Source organism: Gorilla gorilla, chromosome 6 (assembly GCF_029281585.2).
Source record: "Gorilla gorilla gorilla isolate KB3781 chromosome 6, NHGRI_mGorGor1-v2.1_pri, whole genome shotgun sequence".
Lineage (NCBI taxonomy): Eukaryota > Metazoa > Chordata > Mammalia > Primates > Hominidae > Gorilla > Gorilla gorilla.
In genome coordinates, this window is record NC_073230.2 from 36,657,941 (window position 1) to 36,680,924 (window position 22,984).

General features: G+C 39.1%; 1 protein-coding gene and 1 pseudogene across 3 annotated transcripts in view; both read left to right on the forward strand.

The window, feature by feature from the left end:
• Positions 1 to 22,984, forward strand: part of CHN2 (chimerin 2) — a 316,889-nt gene that overhangs the window by 12,408 nt on the left and 281,497 nt on the right. The gene's annotated exons all lie outside the window — the stretch shown is intronic.
• Positions 144 to 22,915, forward strand: LOC129523733 (homeobox protein NANOG-like; annotated as a pseudogene).

The following is a 22,984-nucleotide window of genomic DNA, read 5'->3' on the forward strand; positions in this document are numbered from 1 at the left end:
CTGAGAGGTTTGGAGTGAAATGGGGAGTGACTGCTAATAGGTATGAGTTCTTTTTGTGGTAATGAAATTGTTCTAAATTTGATTGTGGTAATACTTAATAGTTACACATCTGTGAATAAACTAAAAGTCATTGAATTGTTTGCTTTTAAACAGGTAAATTGTAGGGCGTGCGATTTATAGCTCAATAAAGCCATTACTTTAAGAAAGCATAGAAATTGATATTGTAAGAAAGAGAAGGTGAATCAGTCATAAGGTGAGCAAACGGAAAATACAAACCCATAGGTTAAGTCCTTCCTGGACAGGATGCTTGCAATCAGATGGGAGGCATTTCAATCCATATTCACTGATAACTTGCTCAACACATGGGGGTGCCCCTTCTCTTCCCCTTTTCATTTCCACATTCATCTTTTTCTGCAGCCAGCCCCTGACCTTCTCAGATAGTTCCATAGAGACTTGCTCTCTAGGGCTGGTTAGCTCAGCCTCCACTAGATAAATGCCTCCCTTCCCCAGTATCCCCAAAAGGCCATGGCACCCTCCTTCTCACTGAAGAATGAGGGAGAGCAGTAGGTCTCCTCTGCTAATGCTGGACAAAGCAATTAGTGCATTTCTTATGACTAGTTAATTAGCTTTTTATCCAGCTTTTTAAACTCTGGCCACAACTCTATGGCCTCGAAGTAGAGTGTGAGTCATCCAGGAAGCAAGTTTCCCTACTGTGTGCCTGATGCTCCTGAGTATTATTCGCACAGTGATGTGTCTGTGGCTGCCTCCATATGCCCCCACTTAGATGGATGCTTGTACTGACGTTTCCAAGGATATCATCTGCTGGCTCTTTTGTTGTTTCTAATCAAAGAACCGACACCCTTTGATCACAACAGATCACGGTATTGTACTATAAAGACTTTGTTAGAAAGACTTAAATTTTACACGCTTGTAGCTGTCACAGAGGTTCTGACAGTATTTACTTTTACCCCACACAAGTAAAGAAAAAATGCATTTGATCAGATCACATGGAAAATATGAGTGATTATAAATAGTAAATTTTCTAGAACCATGTATTGTTCACTATAAGGAACCTAGTCAATGAACATTTTTTAATACTTGCTGGTTTTGAGTGCCAGGTTGTTGCAAAAGTCCTCTTCTTCCTCCCAAGTATAGAGACTCCTCTAGGTAGATAAACTTTCTGTTAGTTGGAGGAAGATTGGCCCTGTCATGGAATTAATGAAGCTAAAGACAGACGTCTTTGGGGAACTGAGTCCCTGGGTAGCCACTTTTGGGCAGGCTTCAGTATCCAATGGCCTGCGTGAATGTATAGGATGGCTGGCTCCCCTTCAAGTTGTTCATGGCCTTTCCTCCTTTTTCCCATAGGACACCTGAGACAGGCACCCCCACAAAATACAAATAAATGCCCCTTCACGGGAGTGTGAAGACAAAGCAAGTACTAGAACTTCTTCCTTAAGGTCTCATTCAGAGTGTTTTCCTGGCAACCCCTAGAGGAAGTGGGTACGGGCTACAGTGACTCTGTTGTTCTGTGTCCTCCCTCAGGTGAAATCTGGCCACCCTGGGCACCCTATGACAGCAGCACACGTGGGGATGGTATTGTGCCTTGCGCTGGCCTCTGCGGTTCCCCTGACATCTCAGATTTTAGACTTTGCTCCTCCTGCTTTCTAATGTCACAGGCTAAGCCATCTCTAACAAAAGACTCACTGTTCCTGGGACCTGCTGTTCACTCAAACTTTTCTCATGCTAACACCAACACATATAACACATTCACACCTCCTTACATCCTGACCAGACCATTCCAGGATTCAATTATTGTAAGGATTAGGACTTTTCACCGCAAATACAGAAAACTCTAAAACAAAGTGCTGAGGTACCGTGGTTGTAGACACTGCAGTATCTGGCTCTGTCTCCTTCTCTCAGCGCTGCCCTCTTGGTCGGGGGGCCTTGTCCTCAGCCTCACTGTCTTTACAGGGTCAAGATGACAATAGCAGTCCCCTGGGATCATATCTGAAACAGAGAAGGGGAAATCTCTTCCTCCTGACCCTGTGGAAGATAAGAAAGACTTTCTCAGACACACCTGCCCCACCCCCCCAGCAAAGTTCCCCTTGCCTCATTGGCTACAGCTTTGTCATATGCTTAGGTGTGAACCAATCACTGGCAAGGGAATGGGATTCCCTGGATGTACTTAGTCCAGTTGTGACCCCCTTCCTGGAGTGCAGATGGTCCAGCCTCTCCTGAAGGGGTGAGGAGGCCTGAACAGAACAGGGTTCTGTTAAGGGGGAAGAGGGAACCAAGAACATCCGCCACAAATTATGTCATGAATGTCCGCAGCCCTTAGAGTCTCTAAGGCCACCAACAAAACACTGAGAATTCCAAGATGCATGGCCTCTCATAGTCAAAAAGCTTATTATAGTCTTAGTTGAGAACCAAGCAATTAGTGCAACTATTCACTTAGTAATAATATCACTCCCTGAAAAAAATGTTCTGCTAACCTACTACATTAAGATGACTGACAACTCATATGTTGTTTTCACTTGTTAGTGCTTTATGGTTTGAAGCACTTTGTTTTATGGTTATGAAAAAAATATAAATCCATTAATTTAAAACTGGATAGAGTCTTTAGCTCTAATGAGAAGTAGGACAGTGAGGGTTGAAGGTTTTGATTCTTGACAGGCTTTAACATCCCTGCACCTGATGTAAGTTGGAACTATATTATTAGAAAGGCAGGGAATAATAGTAGATGATTCAGCCCACTGCCGCTTGCTATGGGAGGGAATTTTTAAGGCTTTCATTTATGAGAAATAGTGATCATTAGCAGTTCTTTGTTTTTAAAACAGAGATTCCTACAAACGGTCAAGTCCAGTGGAATAAATGTATTGGTGCCTAATTGGAGAAATAATTTCAGGTTATTCCCAAGGAAAAGGGAACAGGGAGAGGGTTCTGGAGAGCAGATTGCTGTTTTTCATTTTTATGATGGGCCAGGGTGTGTAAAGATCACTGGATGAGGGGTCATGTGACCTAAGTCTATGGTAGTTCTTTCTCAGCATTTACTTTTTGTGTGTCCGGGGGCAAATTACGTTATCATTTTGTGACTTTGATGCTCATGTGTAGAATTATTAGTTTGGCCCAGATCATCTCTGAGGGTCTTAAAAATTTTATGATTTTTCTGATCTGCCTGTTTCCTCTTGCCAATTTATGGTGCCTTGGTGGTCCCCCAAGGGAACAACCCTCTTGTGTGTAAATCAGTTACACTCACATATACACATATTTCAAATAGCAATTACCAGTGGCATCATTTGTTCCAGGCACCCAGCCTGTAAGACATGAGGACTGTTGGGTGTCTGTACCGTACTTGCTTTTCAGTCTTCACTCTTAGTAAGCCCAGAGGTAGTCCAAGTATGCTCCAAGGCGGTATCATACAAGCCTTTTGGAATGTGACCTGCGCTATGAAACCCAGCACGTACACACACAGGCACACACACACCCCACACACACACCGTGCACACAACCATACTTCATTCCATATGTTCTTATTATTTACCATGTTCCAGATTTTAGAGATACTGCAATGAACAAAACAGACAAACGTTCTGGACCTTGTGGAATTTCTAAATACAGACAGACAGTAAACCAAAGGAACTATATATAATTTGTATATATAAATGTGTATCTTATATATATAATTATATCTAATTATTAATTTATATGGTATATTAGAGGGTGATAAGTTCTATGGAGAAAAATAAAGCAGGAAGGGAGACAGGAAATGCTGGGGGTAAGGGGTCTGAGTGTTAAGTTTAGTGGTCAGAGAAGGCTTTACTGAGAAGGTGACACCTGATGGTGAGGGAGCCAGCCATGCAGATATTTGGAGAAAGTACATTCCAGACAGAAGGAACCGCAGCTGCAGAGTCCCAATGCGAAAGTGTAGCTGGTGTGTTCCAGGAACAGAAACAAGGCCAGTAGAGTAAGAAAGGGGTAAATAGGACTGGCAGGGAGGAGGAGGCAGATCATGGAGGGCCTTATAGGCCACCCTAAGGACTTTGGCTTTTACACTGAGATAGGTTGTCCCTGGAGGGTTCTAGAAGACAGTGGCATGATCTGACTTAGGTGTTTTGTTTTTTTTTTTTTGAGACGGAGTCTCACTCTGTTGCCCAGGCTGGAGTGCAGTGGCGCGATCTCGGCTCACTGCTAGCTCCGCCTCCCGGGTTCACGCCATTCTCCTGCCTCAGCCTCCTGAGGAGCTGGGACTACAGGCGCCCGCCACCACGCCCGGCTAATTTTTTGTATTTTTTTTTTTTTTAGTAGAGATGGGGTTTCACCATGTTAGCTGGGATGGTCTCGATCTCCTGGCCTCGTGATCCGCCTGCCTCAGCCTCCCAAAGTACTGGGATTACAGGCGTGAGCCACCGTGCCCGGCCCTGACTGAGGTTTTAACAGATCCATTCTGGCTATTATGTTGAGATTAGACTAAACACAAATGCTGCATGTGGGCATACACACACACACACACACACACACACAGACACACACACACACACACACACACACGCAGAAACAGAAGTTCCACAAAGAGAGTTCATCCTGTTATATATGATGTGCTCTGAGACTGTCTTTTCTATTGTATTTCTCTTCATTTATCTAAAAACTATCAGGGCCCACAAGTTGATTTCAGAATCCACTCTAGAGTGGTGACGGGCACTTTGGAAAACAGATTAGAAATTGGTCTAGAACTCCAAAGATGTAGCAGATTCAATTAGCCTGCTCAAGGCGTGGTTGTGGTATACAGAACACCCTATAGGCCCATAGTACTATTTAATAATAATGTTCAAGGAGATTTTGTTAATTTTTTTAACTTGCTACACTGCATAGCACTATTTTATTGAATGATCATTTAAAAGTTTCATCTTTCCCTACAGTAGGCTTTTATTACAAATGCATATTTTAATAACTTTTTATAAAGAATATTTCAAATATATTTAAAGTAAAGAGAAAGCTGTAACGAACCTCTTACCATCCAACTTCAACAATGATCGCATCATAGCCTGGTTTCACTTTCACTCCATCCCATACCCAGGATTATTTTGAAGCAAATCCCAGGCTTGGCATCATGTCATCTGTAAATATTTCAGATGGTATCTCTAAAAGATAGGAACTCTTTTTTAAAAAAAGAATGCTGGGCTGGACTGAGCTAGTTACCTCCTGTTATTGTGGAGGCAACTCACTTCATCCCAACTTCTTGATACTTTTGCTTCTGGAAGTCATATTTCTCTAACATCTTCCAGAAAAGTCTTAAAGCTGCCTTAACCTTTTTTCCAGTCCACCTCTTAAATTTTTTCCTCCTCTTCCTCAATACTAACATGAGTGTGGATCTGGCTTGTCTGCAAAGCTTGCCTTGCTTCGAAGCATGCGACTGTAAAGAATCTTCACCTATGGCTGTGATTTGTGGGCCTGAAGAAAACCATCCATCCTTGCAAATGTCTTCTGCTGAGATGCCTCACACGGAGACTGTCTCTCCTCTTCTTCCTCCGTGGATCTGCTTATTCAGGACAGCCCTGATTCTTCCACCAGTCCCAAAGGCAAACAACCCATTGCTGCAGAGAATAGTGCCCCAAAAAAGGGAGGCAAGGTCCCAGTCAAGAAACAGAAGACCAGAACTGTGTTTTCTTCCACCCAGCTGTGTGTACTCAATGATAGATTTCAGAGACAGAAATACCTCAGCCTCCAGCAGATGCAAGAACTCTCCAATATCTGGAACCTCAGCTACAAGCAGGTGAAGACCTGGTTCTAGAACCAGAGAATGAAATCTAAGAGGTGGCAGAAAAACAACTGGCCGAAGAATAGCAATGGTGTGACTCGGAAGGCCTCAGCACCTACCTACCCCAGCCACTACTCTTCCTGCCACCAGGGATGACTGATGAACCTGACTGGGAACCTTCCGATGTGGAGCAACCAGACCTGGAACAATTCATCCTGGAGCAACCAGACCCAGAACATCTAGTCCTGAAGCAACCACTCCTGGAACACTCAGACCTGGTGCACCCAGTCCTGGAACAATCAGGCCTGGAACAGTCCCTTCTATAACTGTGGAGAGGAATCTCTGCAGTCCTGCATGCAGTTCCAGCCAAATTCACCTGCCAGTGACTTGGAGGCTGCCTTGGAAGCTGCTGGGGAAGGCCTTAATGTAATAAGCAAATGACTAGGTATTTTAGTACTCCACAAACCATGGATTTATTCCTAAACTACTCCACGAACACACAACCTGAAGATGTGTGAAGATGAGTGAAATTGATATTACTCAGTTTCACTCTGGGTAGTGGCTGAATCCTTCCTCTCCCCTCCTCCCCTCCCTGATAGGATTTTTCTTGTATGGAAACCACGTGTTCTGGCTTCCATTATGCCTATCCAGTCAATTTGATGGAGGGTACAGTATGGTTGGAGCCTAATCAGAGAGGTTTCTTTCTTTATTTCCTATTGGATCTTCCTGGAGAAAAGACATTTTAATAACCTTGGCTACTAAGGACAACATGATAGAAGCTGTCTCTGGCTATAGATAAGTAGATCTAATACTAGTTTGAATATCTTCAGGGTTTAGAATCTAACCTCAAGAATAAGAAATACAAGTACAAATTTGTGTGATGAAGGTATATTCCTATTTTTTGGGATTGGGAGGCTTTACTTATTTTTTAAAAACTATTGAGGTAAAGGGTTAAGCTGTAATATACTTCATTGATTTCCTCACCCTTTTTGGTTCTGTTTTACTATATCCCCTAATCTTTTGGTTATGCTAATCTTTGTAGAAGGACGTCTTGTATTTACTGCATCATAATGACATTAGTACTCCTTTAGTTGGTTTAAGTACAAATGAATGAAACAACTATTTTTCCTTTAGTTGATTTTACCCTGATTTCACCTAGTGTTTCAATGAGTAAAAATACAGCTTAAACATTAAAAAAAAAGAATACTGCATTACTGTAATCTTTGTGCATACATTCACACAAGCAATAATTGCGCTTTTTAGTCTGATCAGCAGTGTCTTTATTCATTAGTCTCAGAAGGGAAACACAAGTGACCTTAATGAAATGAAGCCGTGGTCACGCTTTCTCCTTCCTGATTCCAAAGATGGTGTTTCTGGATGCTGCTAAAGCCCCCTGGTAAAGAAATACTTTCTCATCTCCAGAAATGAGTCAATTCGATCCGATTTCCCTTTTTAGACTTCCGTTTATGCTCAAATATGGCCTCTTTTTCTGTGGCTCTTGAGTAATTATCGGTAAACACCTGGAGTAAGGCCCTAGGTCTTAGTCATCACGGTACCACCCCGGTGAATTAGCATGGTTACTGGCACCCAGCAGCAGCCCTCACATTTTGTTAATGTTTTACCTCTTTTCCTATGCGGGAGCTGGAGTACCCTCTCCCTAGTCCTCTGGCCCGTCATTCCCTTTTATCCATATGTTATAACCTCATTAAAATCTGACTTTTCTGGGAAACCTCGTTTCTACCAGGATGGATGCCTTTGTGGATCAGTATTGACGCTTTGACAGGAGGCTTCAAGTTAATCTCAACTCTTACAGAATTCCTTCTATTCCATGAATTTATTATCCTCAGTCAATACTGTAATGCTCATCTTCTTGTGGTGTCTTTCCTAATCTTCACCAACAGTTTATTGGCCAGAAACTAATCGATAGGGGCTACGTTACTGAAAACTTCGTCATTTCTGAAGATGATTAATAGTCCTAATTTCAGACGGAGGTAGGCACATATTTTTACACTTGAATATATGTTATGTAAGAATCCACCATTGAATGCCTCTTACTTAATTACCCAAATATTTTATCTATGAAACTTGGCAGGGAGATGGCAATATCCTGAACCTTATTTTTCTCATTGTTTCTCTTTCCTCTTTCTCATCTCTCTTTCATAAAACGTGAGTGCAGGGTGGATGCCAGCCACCATGCTTGGCTTTGAGGACATAAATAGATAGGTAGCAGTCCCTTTGTAACTCTTTATTCGGTCTGTTCTCAGTGGACTGTCACTCCAGGAAGGGAGGGGCCCTTGGGTCACCAGCTACTAGCGGAGACACTGCCACACCAGAACTTCTTGGAAACTTTTTTTTGGATGAATGACTGAGTAAATGGAGACATGAACTTCACTGTAAAGGAGTTCACAGTCCAAAGTTTGAGAGTGAATCTGGACTCTGTGAAACTCTGCAGAACTTGTGAAGTCATTAACAATTAAATATTTTAGTTCAAACTCTTCCCTTAAATTATTACCCAGTCTGAGATTTTTGTGCCCTTTCATAGATGCCAGCAGAAGTTCTGCATGGGGATTCTTACAGTGGCACAGGTACAGCCCCTAGACAGAAAAGAAGCCTGAGGCCGTCCTCTGCATTCGCTGTCCATTTTTCCCAGAGTATGTGGTCCTAGCTATTTGAGGCACTCCCAACTTCTCATTCTTTCGACTTCTGTAAATGTCACAGTCTTGGGAGGCCTCCCAGAGGTCCCCATTAAGGGTCTTATTTAGCCAGAACTGTAGTTGTAACTCCTTAATACCAGGAAAGCATTTTTTAAAATCAGCACACTCATCTAAGTCTGTTTCCTAAGGTGTTTTCTTCTATCTGAGTTACAATTTTATGTTCTGTGCCAGGAATCATTTACTTCTGGTTCAATAGGAATTAAAAGTACTTGTTGCTATGTCATTCCAGGGCAAGGATTTGCTTCTGCTTGGAAGTTAGGTCTTTAGTGTGTGAGTATATGTGAGTGTATGTGTATGTCTTTGTGGGATGTTGCACATAAGTGTATGTCTGTGTAATACGGCAGATTCAATTTCTCAGGGAAAGAAAATGTTCCAAGGACCATAACCTATGGGACAAAACATTAGCTACTATCTTTTCTTTTGGTTTTAAATTATGCACTCCTCTTCCTTAAGTGACTGATTCTGAATATGAACGCGTTCTTTTAAAGAGTGGAAATGATATCATTTAACATTTAAATAGTTGTATATAATTAATCTTATTATGTAAGCCAATTTCTTAAAATCCCCAGGTGGGGTTTGTAACTAAGCCTAAGTAATTCTCCAGGTGTAATGACTGGCAAGCTGTCGAGTAGAAATGGCCGAGAAGCAGCTATTGTTGGGAGAGGCTGGAACTTCTTTGTTTTTAGTATACATTTTAGTTGCTGAAAGAGTCCTTGTAGATTTTCCTCAAAATTAAAAAAGCCAGAGGAAGAGGAAATTACAATTAATAGCCTGGAAATTCCAATTAATCTCTCAAATAGTGATTAATTTCCAGAGACATGGAGACTCTGCAGTATATCTGGGAGGAAGGAAAAGACAATTAGGGTTGGGGAAATTGGTAGAGGACGCTTGGGTAGGTGGAAATCCCACCAGGATTGAAGACTGCACTAGGATTGAGATAATTGACAAGGTTGGAAGCTTGCCAAAAACTGTATCAAGTGCTGTCTCTTCCTAATGGGCAAGTGTGCCCATTTTGAAACCCACTGGCCATATTTCCTAAAACTGTCTATTATCACTTTGTGGAAATGTTCAAATAAGATCTGTTATCAAATTACATTTCTTTCTTTGTCACTTTTTAGCTTATCATTCCGCCAAGGTTTTGGCCCCTGCCCTTCTTCCTGCTTCTTGCCTCCTTGAGGCTGAGCTCTTCTCTCTCCCCAGCCTCTCAGTGAGCTGGTTCAGGTCTGTGTTGGTTTCAGATAATGGATGCTTTAAATTTAAGGTAGTGGAAACCGCTGATCTAGCCTGGAAATCACAAGGACCAATTGATTTATCAACTTTTCTTCTGTGAAGGTAAAATAATACCATGGCAATTTTTTAGTGCAGATTATTGAGGCTCAGATGAATCAGAATGAAGGGGAAATTAACTGGCTATACTTATGAAATGCGTGGATGGATTCAGTCTTAAGCAGTTTGGAACTTATTTGTATGTACCTGAGGTTTTAACTACATGGTAATGAAGATGGTGTTAAGCTTTTACAGGAGCACGGCTTTTGATCTGCTCTTTCTCCCCAGTGTACTAACAGTACTTATTAGGAGGAAAAACTTCCAGAGAGTCAGAATAAATATCATAGTCCTTTGAACAGCTAAATATATGCAGCATTTTACAGAAATAATGTAAGTGAACTAACCGTTTGTGGTCAGCTGGAAAACTTAACTTTCAGAGGGATTTGACCAGCTATACTGACCTAGAAAACGAAATAAGCAGTTTGGAAAATCTGGTTGGTGCATATAATTATTTTTATATTATCTCAGGCTGTGCCTTGCAATGAGTAAACCACAGTAGTTATCTGACCTATTGCTCTACCACTGCCATTGCTTCAACACAGTAATTATGTAAGACTCAGCATGTTTTTAACTAACTAAATGCATGCGGGACATTCCTTAGCTTCAGCAGCCTATCTGGAGACTACTCAAGGACTCTTTATCAGTCTTTCAGTTTGAATGGAAAAGAGACCATAAAATCATGACCTGCGTTAAAATGTGTAGACTGGGAGGGCCATTGTGGAAATATTTAATACAAGCACTTGGCACTTTTGTTAGCTGAAAATGTCCTGAAAGTTATGACGTATCAAATATTTCTAATTAAAATAGAAAATTAATCTTCATGATGAAAGAATCCTAACAGCGCTTTTTATATGAATACAAATATTTAGTTGGGATATAGGTTATAGGATGTCTTTAAGGCCCTGAAGTCCTTTGGGTTTACTGTTTTTCATTCTAGTTCTTCCTTTAATAGCTCGGAGCAAATAAAAGTGATTTCCTTTAGAATGTGCACATGCTCCTAAGGATATCTGAATAAAAGATACGTATCTGATAATTTGCCATCTCAGCATCATCCCTTGGGCAGCAGGTTGGAAGGCAATAGTTTAATCTGAATGTGAACTAATGCTTATGTGCAAAGACATGTATGTCTCTTCCTGGATTTGAAGGAACTGAGAGTAGAGCAGTTTAACCAGGATTCCCTAGATGGCTTATCATCCTGATGAGCTAGCATTGCAATCAGAAGACATTCACTTTTGCTTAAAACATGAAATTGACTGGTAGAGTTCAGATATTAATAAAACTAGTTTTAGTCTGTAGTTTTAACCCTTTTCATCTTACATTTAAGAAAAAAAAGACACTTAAAAGGAAACAATGAATTGGAACTAATTACAGAGCTCTAAAGGGCCCTGGGTGATGTTAGTCTCATTAGGGATTGTGATGTCCCCTCCCACCCGTCTCCCAACCCTGACCTTCCACCCCCTCGCTCGCCAGCATGACTCTCTTTCCTTCTTACCTGTAACCATAAATACCAGACAGCCAAAGTCATGCCTCGTGAAGGTATGCATGTGGAGTGGTGGAATCATACAATATCTGTGTTAAAAGGTTATATCCTAGTAAGATAAGCGTTTGGACTGTAAACTAGTTCAACCATTGTGGAAGTCAGTGTGGCGATTCCTCAGGGATCTAGAACTGGAAATACCATTTGACCCAGCCATCCCGTTACTGGGTATATACCCAAAAGATTATAAATCATGCTGCTATAAAGACACATGCACACGTATGTTTATAGCGGCGCTATTCACAATAGCAAAGACTTGGAACCAACGTAAATGTCCAACAACGATAGACTGGATTAAGAAAATGTGGCATATATACACCATGGAATACTATGCAGGCATAAAAAATGATGAGTTCATGTCCTTTGTAGGGACATGGATGAAACTGGAAACCATCATTCTCAGCAAACTATCACAAGGACAAAAAACCAAACACCGCATGTTCTCACTCATAGGTGGGAATTGAACAATGAGAACACATGGACACAGGAAGGGGAACATCACACACCAGGGACTGTTGTGGGGTGGGGGGAGGGGGGAGGGATAGCATTAGGAGATATACCTAATGCTAAATGATGAGTTAATGGGTGCAGCACACCAACATGGCACATGTATACATATGTAACAAACCTGCATGTTGTGCACATGTACCCTAAAACTTAAAGTATAATAATAATATAATTTAAAAAAAAAATAGAAAGAAAAGAAAAGGTTCTAGTACAGACAAGAAGTTTAGGCTGTTTTAAATGTGGGCAGGCTCTGTCAGAGACTGATCCAGTGCTTATTATAAATCCTGAATCACGAGGAATGGGTTTTGAAACCACAGTGGCCCAGGCCACATTCAGACCTGAAAAAGTCGACTCTCCTAGAGCTAAGACCAAATTATACTCATGTGTAGTCAAGGTAATGAAAGAAACACTCACCGTTTCCCACCACTGTGTAGGAAGCTGCTTAGAAATGTTTTTAGGAAAGGTTAAAATTACTAATTTAAAAAGGACTGAAATAAATCAAAGGTGTATTTTACAATCTTTAGGGTAATCATTAAAATAATAATACAAGAAGCTCAATTAAAATGCTAATAAGGGAGAAAAAATATTTTTAAAAACACTTGAATGACTAAAAAGAAAGTGAAAAGAAGAAATACAGGAACAAAGAATAGGTGTGATAAATGGAAAACAAATTAAGATGGTAGGCTTATAAGAAACTATATCAGTAAATGTATCAAATATAAGTGGTTTCAACATTCCTATTAAAAGATTCCCAGACTGGATACAGATAACCAATTGTAGTAAGTTTAAATCCAGTAGGTTTTAAGATACTTTACTAAGTTTAAAATTTAAGATATACTATGTAGACTGAGAAAGATTGAAAGTAAAATGTTAGAAATATATATGCCATGCATAAATTAACTAAAAGAAAGCTATAACCATACTAATATCAGGCAAAGTAGACTTTAATGTAAAAATTATCATGAGAGATAAAGAGGGGTATTTGTTAACGATAAAAGGAAGTTGGCTGGGCGCGGTGGCTCATGCCCGTAATCCCAGCACTTTAGGAGGCCGAGGTGGGCGGATCACCAGGTCAGGAGATGGAGACCATCCTGGCTAACACAGTGAAACCCTGTCTCTACTAAAAATACAAAAAATTAGCTGGGCGTGGTGGCACACGCCTATAGTCCCAGCTACTCGGGAGGCTGAGGCAGGAGAATCACTTGAACCCAGGAGGCGGAGGTTGCAGTGAGCTGAGATTGCACCATTGCACCTCAGCCTGGGTGACAGAGCAAGACTCTGTCTCAAAAAAATAAAAAAAATTTAAAAAAAAGGAAAAGTTGAAAATAAATGATTCAAACCTCCAACTCCAGAAACTAGAAAATAATCGGCAAATTAAACCCAAAGATGGTAATTGCTTGAACCGGGGAGGCAGAGGTTGCAGTGAGCCAAGATCATGCCACTGTACTCCAGCCTGGGCCACAGAGGGAGACCCTGTCTTAAAAAAAAAAAAAAAGAGAGAGAGAGAGAGAGAGAAAAAGCAAAAATAAGCAGAAATTATAGAAGTAGGAAACGATATATAATATTTGAAAATTAACAAAAACAACTGGGGCTTTTTTTGACAAGATTAATATAATTGATACATCTCTAGCAAACCAATCAGGGAAAAAAGAAGAGAAAATACAATGAATTTCAGAAAAAAACAAGGGGATCACCACTATATGTCATAGAGATCAAAAAGATAATAAGATACTATGATCAATTTTATGTCAATAAATTTGACAACTTAGAGAAAATCGACAACTTTCTTTAAAGACACAACTTACCAAAACAGACATAAGAAGAAATTTAAAATCTGAAAAATCCTAAATTTATTATTTAAATTGAAGCGACAATTAAATGCCTTCCCCTAAATTTAATTTCAGACCAATATTGCTTTAGTAATAAATTCTTCCAAATGTTTATGGAAGAAATAATACCAGTGTTACACAAACTCTTATAGAAAATAGAAAAAGATAAAACATTTCTTAAATCATGTGTGAAATCAGCCTAACCTAAGTCTGACAAGAACTTACTAGTAAAGAAAATCACCACCCAGTATCTTTCATGAATCTTAAAATATTTGATTAGCAAATCAAGTTCAGGGATATGTAAAAGAATATGTCATGATCAGATGGGATTTATTCCAGGAATCCATGGTTGATTTAACATTTAAAAAGCAATCAAAGCCTCATTAAAAGAATCAAAGAGGAAAATTATGTAATTATTTCAGTAGAGAAGACTAATTTGATTCCGCACTTGGTTATAATAAAAATTCTCAACAAACTAATAGAAGGGAATTTCTTTGATGTTATATAACTGCATACTTAATGATAAAGTAATAAATGATTTCTCCGAGTTTGGGAACAAGAAAAGATTACCAATTGGCAATTCTAGCCAATGCAATAAGCCGAGAAAAAATTGTCATGAAGGTTGAAAAGAATGAAGTAAACTGTTTTCCACAAATGATGTAATTATATACATAGAAAATATAAAATTATTGAAAATAATGTGACTTTAACAAGAATGCTGGATGCAAGGTCAGTGTAAAAAAAATCAAGTCTCTTTATACTAGCAATAAATAATTCAAAAATGAAATTTTAAACCATAATTTATAGTAACGTTAAAAAATCAAGTACCTAGTAGTAAATCTTTTTTTTCCTTCAACTTTTGTTTTAAGTTCCGGGATGTATGTGTAGGATGTGCAGGTTTGTTACATAGGTAAATGTGTGCCATGGTGGTTTGCTGCACAGATCAACCCACCACCTAGGTATTAAGCCCAGTATTCGTTAGCTGTTCTTCCTGATGCTCTCCCTTCCTCAACCCCCAACAGACCCCAGTGTGTTGTTCCCCGCATATGGCCATGTGTTCTCATTGTTCAGCTCCTATTTAAAAGTGAGAACATGGGATGTTTGGTTTTCTGTTCCTGCATTCGTTTGCTGAGGAAAACAGCTTCCAGCTCCATTCATGTCCCTGCAGAGGACATGATCTCATTCCTTTTTATGGCTGCATAGTATTCCATGGTGTATATATACCACATTTTCTTTATCCAGTCTATCATTGATGGGCATTTGGGTTGATTCCATGTCTTTGCTGTTGTGAATAGTGCTGCAGTGAACATACACATGCATGTATCTTTATCATAGAATGATTTATATTCTTTTGGACATATACCCAGTAATGGAATTGCTGGGTCAAATGGTATTTCTGCTTCTAGATCTTTAAAATCAATGTGCAAAAATTGCTTGCATTTCTATACACAAATAACAGGCAAACAGAGAGCCAAATCATGAAGGATCTCCCATTCACAATTGCTACAAAAAGAATAAAATACCTAGGAATACAGCTAACAAGGGAAGTGAAGGACCTCTTCAAGGAGAACTACAAACCACTGCTCAAGGAAATCAGAGAGGACACAAACAAATGGAAAAAGATTACATGCTCATGGATAGCAAGAATCAATATCGTGAAAATGACCATACTGCCCAAAGTAATTTATAGATTCAATGCTATTCCCATTAAGCTACCATTGACTTTCTTCACAGAATTAGAAAAAAAATTTAAAAATTAATATGGAGCCAAAAAAGAGCCTGAATAGCCAAGACAATCCTAAGCAAAAAGAACAAAGTGGGAGGCATCATGCTACCTGACTTCAAACTATACCACAAGGCTAACAGTAACCAAAACAGCATGGTACTGGTACATAAACAGACACACAGAGCAATGGAATGGAATAGAGAACTCAGAAATAAGAAACAATAAATCTAATGAGAGATGTTCAAAACCTTTACAATGAAAACTGCAAAATATATTGAGAAAAACTGAAGATTATTTAAATAAATGGAGTGATATAATCATGTGCCTGGATTAGAGGATTGTAAAGATACAGTTTCCCCTAATTTGATTAATAGATTCAGTGCAATCCCGATAAAAATCAGTTAATTTTTGTGAAAATTACCAGGCTGGTTCGAAAATTTAAGTGGAAATACAAAGCACCAAGAATAACTGAAGCAATACTAACTAAAGAAGGAAAAACATGGAGAACTTATGTTGTTAGATATTAAGACTTATTATAAAGCTGCAATAATTAAGATAGTATGATATTGGCTCAAGGATACATGAATAGAGCAAAGGAATAGAATAGAGTTCAGTAGTAATGGTTACAGATATATGCATATCTGACAAAGTACTTGTATCCAGAATATGTCAAGAATCTTACACAGCAGTTGGAAAAGTACACTCAACCCAATTAAAATTTGGGCAAAATACTTGAAAAAGCTTTCAGAGAAGAGAATATCGCAGTTTACTGTAAACATAAAAAGATGCTCAACACTATTAGTCATGAGAGAAATGCAAATAAAAATAACAATGATATATCACCACCCACCCACCAGAATTGCTAACATGTAAAAGACTGACAATGTCAAGCTATTATCGCAGATTTTTGGTGACTTGGAGAAAATAATTCACTCTGTCCACTCTGTCCCCTATATGATCAGGTCTTCTTCCAATTTTTGGCAGTGGCATCCCAAACCCCTCTCATTTAGTCTTGCCTTGTGTCCACAGCCTTCTCATACCATCCAGGTAGATGTAGCTAATATACTCAGGTCTTCCAATGAAACACTAATTATCACCACTCCCCATATTAATCACTATGCTGACTTCATAGCTGTAAATTAATTTTGCCTGTTTTTGAATTTTATATGCATGGAATCATATAAGATTTACTTATGTACACTTTCATATTTGGGTTATTTTACTCAACATTCATATATTGAGATTTATCTATATATTATGTCTACCTGTGGTTCATTCTTTTTTTATTGCTGTAGGGGATTCCAATTTCTATAAATTTAATTGTATACACTTGGTAATTCTGTGATTGATGGACTCTTGGGTTGCTTCCAAGTTGGGATTATTACAAAAAATATTGCTATGAATATTCTTATATATGCACATATGCACAGATTTCTGTTATATACACATGGAATTGCTAGGTCATGAGGTACATATAATATATTCAGCTTTACACAATACTGCTCAACAGGTTTCTAAAGTGCTTTCCCTAGTTTGCCATTCCACCAGCAGTGAACAAAAATTTTAGTTGTGATGTATTGACACCATACCCATGCACCATTTCTTATTGACTTAAAACTCTTAAAATTCTTTTGACTTGGCTCTCTAAAACCCTGTAGGCAGTAAAATTCAAATATTTTCTATTTCAAGAACAGGAAGCCTTTCATCAAGGGAAAGGTGGGCCAGACTGTTGAAAACACTGCAGGAGTAGCAGCAGCAAATGAACATGGCGGGAAGGACTGTCACAGCTGATGTTCTAAAATTGGAACATTCTAAGGGCTACTTCTGAAACACGAACAATTAGGTGGGACTGCTGTCCAAATTAAGAAGCCCTTACTTATTAATCATTAATGTAGTTCCTTTTTCCTCCAGAAATGTTCCAATTATGAAAAATTATGAAACAGTTTGTGATAAGTGATACTCTGTGTAAACACAGTAAATATAACTGAAAAGGATAGACTTTTAGGCCATGGTCAGATACTGTTAAATTTTAGTTAAGTTATATTCATAACTAAGTAACATTAAGTTATAGTGAGAAGGAACTTCACAGTACAAACATTTTTTTCTATGTGTGTTGAATGCTCAGAGCTTATTTCTAAATCCTGCTTGGTTTAAGGAAAGATTACAGGAGAGAAATTCAGAAGCTAAAGGTTCAGGGGCCATTTCTGCCATTACTAACTGTGTGACCCTAGTCACTTAATATCTTTGTCTCAGTTTTAAATATCTGCAGAAATTATGGAAGGTTATATCTTCTCTGTTTACCAAAGAGATTATTGTGAGGAACAATTGAAATGGCCTATAACAGCTAATCCATATAGGGATTTAAAGTTAAAGAATTTTCCACCATGTTTTCATTTCTATATTTAAAATAATCTTATAGTTGCTAAAGTGCTATTCAAACATGTTATATTTTTTAATATGTTAAATCACAAGTTAATCTTATTTGTTATATGCCTTATGCCATAAACAGAGCCCAGCATAGTGCTGTCTGTATTTTTCTGATTGTTCTTTACCTTAGTAGAAAGGAATGGAGAGAATGATTCATAATGAGTAAAACACATATCATCTCTGGAGAGAGAAAATAAGGATAAAGGCAGATTTCCATTCAGGAGAATTTATCTGGGCTTTGGAAGTAATCTAAAATGACTGTTCCCTGTGTTGGCAATTTGTAGCCTGCCTGAGTTGACACCTCCATTTTCAATCACAGCAAGATTGCTTTTAGTTGCAGGCAATTGCTAAAGCCAGAGATCTGAAATGGAGCCCTTTTCAAACTCCTTATAGATTTAAAACAGATAGAATATGAATGTAATTTTTTCTCCTGATTGTCATCAAATACTTCATGAATAATTTAAATTAATCCATAATTTGTCTAAATCAAGAGGAGGAAAGCATGGCCTAATCATAACATTGTTGTGTTGTACCTGGACATAGAGAATTAGCCTGGAAAGATTTGTTGCTACCAAATCTGCAAACTTTATTATAGAGTAGTTGTTTGGGCTCATATATATGTATGGGCTCTAAAAGAAACAATAGCAAACAATATCATATACAGTGGTGAAGTTCCCAGATCAGCCCACCAAAACCAATATATGAAAAACTGTGTGCAAATGTGTGTGCCTGAGCGCCTTCTGACTATCCATTTCAACAGAGATGTGTATATGCATGTTTAGAGCATTATCTCCAAATATTTGTTTTGCAAAACTGAGTTTGATTGTATAGGACATTAGTGCTGTAGTTTAGCATCGCTCTTCGTTTCCTATCCTGGTTTTACAGGATATGGAAAACCTAATCCAGAAGTAGAGCAAAGCTGATAATCCTTGCTACGTTATGAAGGTGCAAGGAGACTGGAGCTAATCACCTGCTGTGAGCGCTTTGAGACCCTTTTTTGAGGAATCACCACTAATCACACTGGAAAAGATGCCTTGCCTCACGTTGAGGGGACAGTTACTATTGAAAGGGTGTTAGTCACTGAGCATTACTGTAGTTAAAACATTATTCTGAGACATGTCCTACAAGCCATGGGATTAGGCGTTTATTAATAAAACTCCCCAAATGGTATTTGCAATGTGTCATTCTACTTGAGAAGATAAATAGGATAGAATTAAACTAACACAGAAAGATTACTTATCTTATAATTAAGAACATTGTACAAGAATGAATTTTGAATTTATAACAATTTCTGGGCTGGCAAGGGAGACGTATTAAATAACCTTTCTTAAAAAATATCTTTTGAGACATAAATTCTCTGTGGGGAAAAAACACAGAACAATGAGCTGTCTTTTCTCAATTGATTGCCTGTAGTGTTACAAATACTTTGAAAAATGAAGGGAAATTTAACATTTTAAAATGATCTTTCAGAAATCTATTATTATGAGTGGGGAAAAATGAACAAAAGTCCTTAAGTATTTAGACTTTTTGAAAACTTCCATGATGTAAACTAGGTAATACTGGGGATAGCCCAGCCCACAGAGTGCAGCAGCATGAAACACAAACAAGAATCACTGATTTTTTATAGTCAGCTGAAAAACAGCACATCTAATTTTTTTTAAATAGAAAAATAAACAATATTTCCTGCCATGAAGACAGTTACTGTCTTAGTTCCATCTTGGAAACTTCACAGAGCTTTATCCTATTTATTTTCAGTGCACAGTAACCACCAGCATCAGTTTGAGTCTGTGTATTTTAAGAGCATGGCTAAAATGTCATATGCTGTTACATATATAGCAACGTAGGGAGTGGAACACTCACTCAATATAAAAAAATCAAAATCAAAATCCATTTATACAATCAGAGTCAAATTTGTATCAATTTGCCTGTGCTATGACTTTTCGAATTTCCTCTGGAATTATCCTGGTGATCCTAATTTTGCTCTTAATGTCTTCCATGTATGCCCCAAATAATTAACATAATGAAGATACTTTTATTGTAAGGTTTTTTGATAACTTATTTTGGTCTTTGTTTTCCCCTGAAATGAGTGTCCTTCACCTAGTCCTTAAGTGTCCTATCTACAAAATGGAGAATGAAAAAGGCTGCCAACACTGTGACATAGGTAGGAGGCATTCGTGTTTTTAGAATGGAGTTGTAATGAATACACACACACAGTTCCTGTCACTGCTGTGCACATGAGGGTGTCATAAATGGTCCCTGACCTCAAGACATTAGACCTATGGCAATATGGGACATGATGCTGTCATTTTGTTAGACTATTCTAGGCCTATTCTACTTCAGTGTCTAGTCTAGCATTACTGCAGACTATGTGTTTCAGCAGAGTTTGTGGATCTTGTTTTCCCAATAGCTCCCACTGTAACAGTGGTGCACCCCGCTGGCAGCAGGCAGCTTCTTGAGAAGATGTCTCCATGCCTTGCTGGGCACTGCAGCCTACATTAAACTATCCAGATTCCATTTTCATATTTTTCTGACTTAGAGTTACTTTCCCAACTCAGTGATCTCCTTTCTGGCAGCAGCATCCTGTACATCATTAAATTGTTCCTTGTTCTAGAGGGATGGACGTACTGAGTTCCTGTTAAAGGTTTGTCTGCTGTCTAGAACTACTCCTTCTCATGGTAAAAGCCCCTAATTTTCTTATGGTGCCCACTTTATCGTAAGTCCATATAGGTCTGCAGCTTCCTGAGGTGGCTCATGACCAGCTTTGCCCAGAACCTCAGGGATTGGGCCAGAAAGGGAAGATGACCTCATTGGAATTATTGGCCATTGCTCTAGCTTTTGCTTGCTGGATTTGAACCGTAGTCATTTTGCTGTCACCTGCCTGGGACCCAAGATAGATCACACACCTGTGGAGGCAGAGCTGAGAGATGGAGAACTGAATTCTGATTTTCCTTTTTGGAACCTGAGTCCAGTAGTGGTTGAAGTTCTATTCCTGACCTTTTGACTTCCTCAGCACTTTTCCCTCCCCTCTTTAGCTTAAGCCAATTGGAATTGGTGCTTCTGTCATCTGTCACTTGGAATAGAAACAACCCAAGTGATACACACCAAGTATCTGTAGTCCAAGTTCAAAAGAATTTCACTCTTTCGTTGTTTTAGCCTGGGTTTCCCATTAATAAATCAAGATTGAAAAATCTTCCTTCATTCGTGGATGCTGGCGTCCAACAAGCTTATTGTTAAGTTAAAGGCTTCAGATTGCATGACAAATTCTCAGCCCTATATATTTTCTGAGTTCTAAACATGATATCAAGTTACCTTAAAATCCAGATATCTACAAGTCATTGCTTCTAATTAACATAGAAGCTACCTTAAAAAAAACCTGTACACACACTAATATATATATATACACACACACGTGTGTGTGTGTGTTTGTGTGTATGTGGAGAGAGAGAGACAGAGAGAGAGTCATGTGCCACACCGTGATGTTTCCGTCATCGACAGACTGCATATACCACAGTGGTTCTGTAAGATTATAATGCAGTATTTTTACTATACCTTTCCCACGTTTAGATACACAAATACTTTCCATTGTGCTGTAATTGCCTACAGTATTCAGTATAGTACCATGCTGTACAGGTTTGTAGCCTAGGAGCAATAGGCTCCAGCATACGCTGTCTAGGTTTGTGTAAGCACACGCTATGATGTTCGCACAACATGAACTCCCCTCACAATGAATTTTTCAGAACATACCCTGTGAGTTAAGCCACACATGACTGTATACATATACACATATTTATATGTGAATGTGTAATATGAATATGCATCATAAACATATATGTGTGTGTATTACATCTTTAAAATGACTAGACCAGCAATATGTGATTCCTTTCACTTCTTAGACAAAACAAATAAACAAAACACAAAACCTCATTGGGCAATATTGGGAAATAAATACATCAAGGGCAGAGAATTTGATGTGATCAAAGTCCAAGGTGCTTTGGCTGCAGGCACAGTAGTAAGAGGGGCTGTTTGTCTCCTTTGACCCCAAAGTTTCAAGTAGGCCAATCCACCCACATGCCCTGGGGCAGGGTGCCAAAAAAATGGGCTTCTGGTGCTGCACCGCCCTCCTTCCTGAGCTCTGCTTTCACACCCACTCTTCCTTTTGCTCCCGCTCTGCTCCAGTCGGGCCTGATTTCTGAGCAGAGTGACATGCTCTCCTTTCTGGTCCATGGATTCAGGGATGGACTCGATTGCCAGCTTTCACCCTGAAAGCTCTCTGGAGTGGTTTGCCCAGCTGTGGCCCCCTCACCTGGACTGACCAGTTCCTCCCCGCTCTTGACCTCCTTCTTGCAAGAAGGGTGTTGTTTCAATGTGCTTTGAAAGAGTGGGGTGGGGTGAAGAACAAGGATGAGATAAAAGAGTGACAAAAGAGTAGCAGCTAGAAAAAGGACAAAGGTAGTGTCTACCCACACATGTCTTTACCTTATCTAAAAATACTTCCCATTGGCAGGCAGGATGAAGAAGCTGAGCAGATGGCATATGCTTCCTAGTGCACCAGATTGTAATATTATACACTTGGATTACAAAGTCTGGATATCACAGCTATAAACATATGTAAACATTTTTATGTTTTGCTAAAAAGGAAAAAAAAATCACTGATGATGTATTATTCTAATGAGCTGATTACGAAGATTTACTAATTATATTCCCAAGATCTAGATAGAAAGAATGTCACTGGCTCCAGTGACATACCATTCAGATTCAGTAGTATACTGGTGTTTTTCATTTTCATTTGGTTTATCACCATTTGCTACAGCTGTGTTTTGCAGATTAGAATCCTAGGACTGGAAAGAACCTTTAGATGAAGAATTGGAAAACGAAGGCCTACCAGCCAAATCCAGCCTGACACCTTTTGTTGTAAATAAAGTTTCACTGGGGCTGGGCGTGGTGGCTCATGCCTGTAATATTAACTCTTCTAGAGGGCGGGAAGATTGTTTGAGCCCAGGGGTTCAAGACCAGCCTGGGCAACATGGGGAGACCCCATCTCTACAAAAGTACAAAAATTAGCTGGGCATGGTGGCATGTGCCTGTGGTATCAGATACTTGGGAAGCTGAGGTGGGTGGATTGCTCAAGTCCAGGAGGTCAAGGCTGCAGTGAGCTGAGATCAC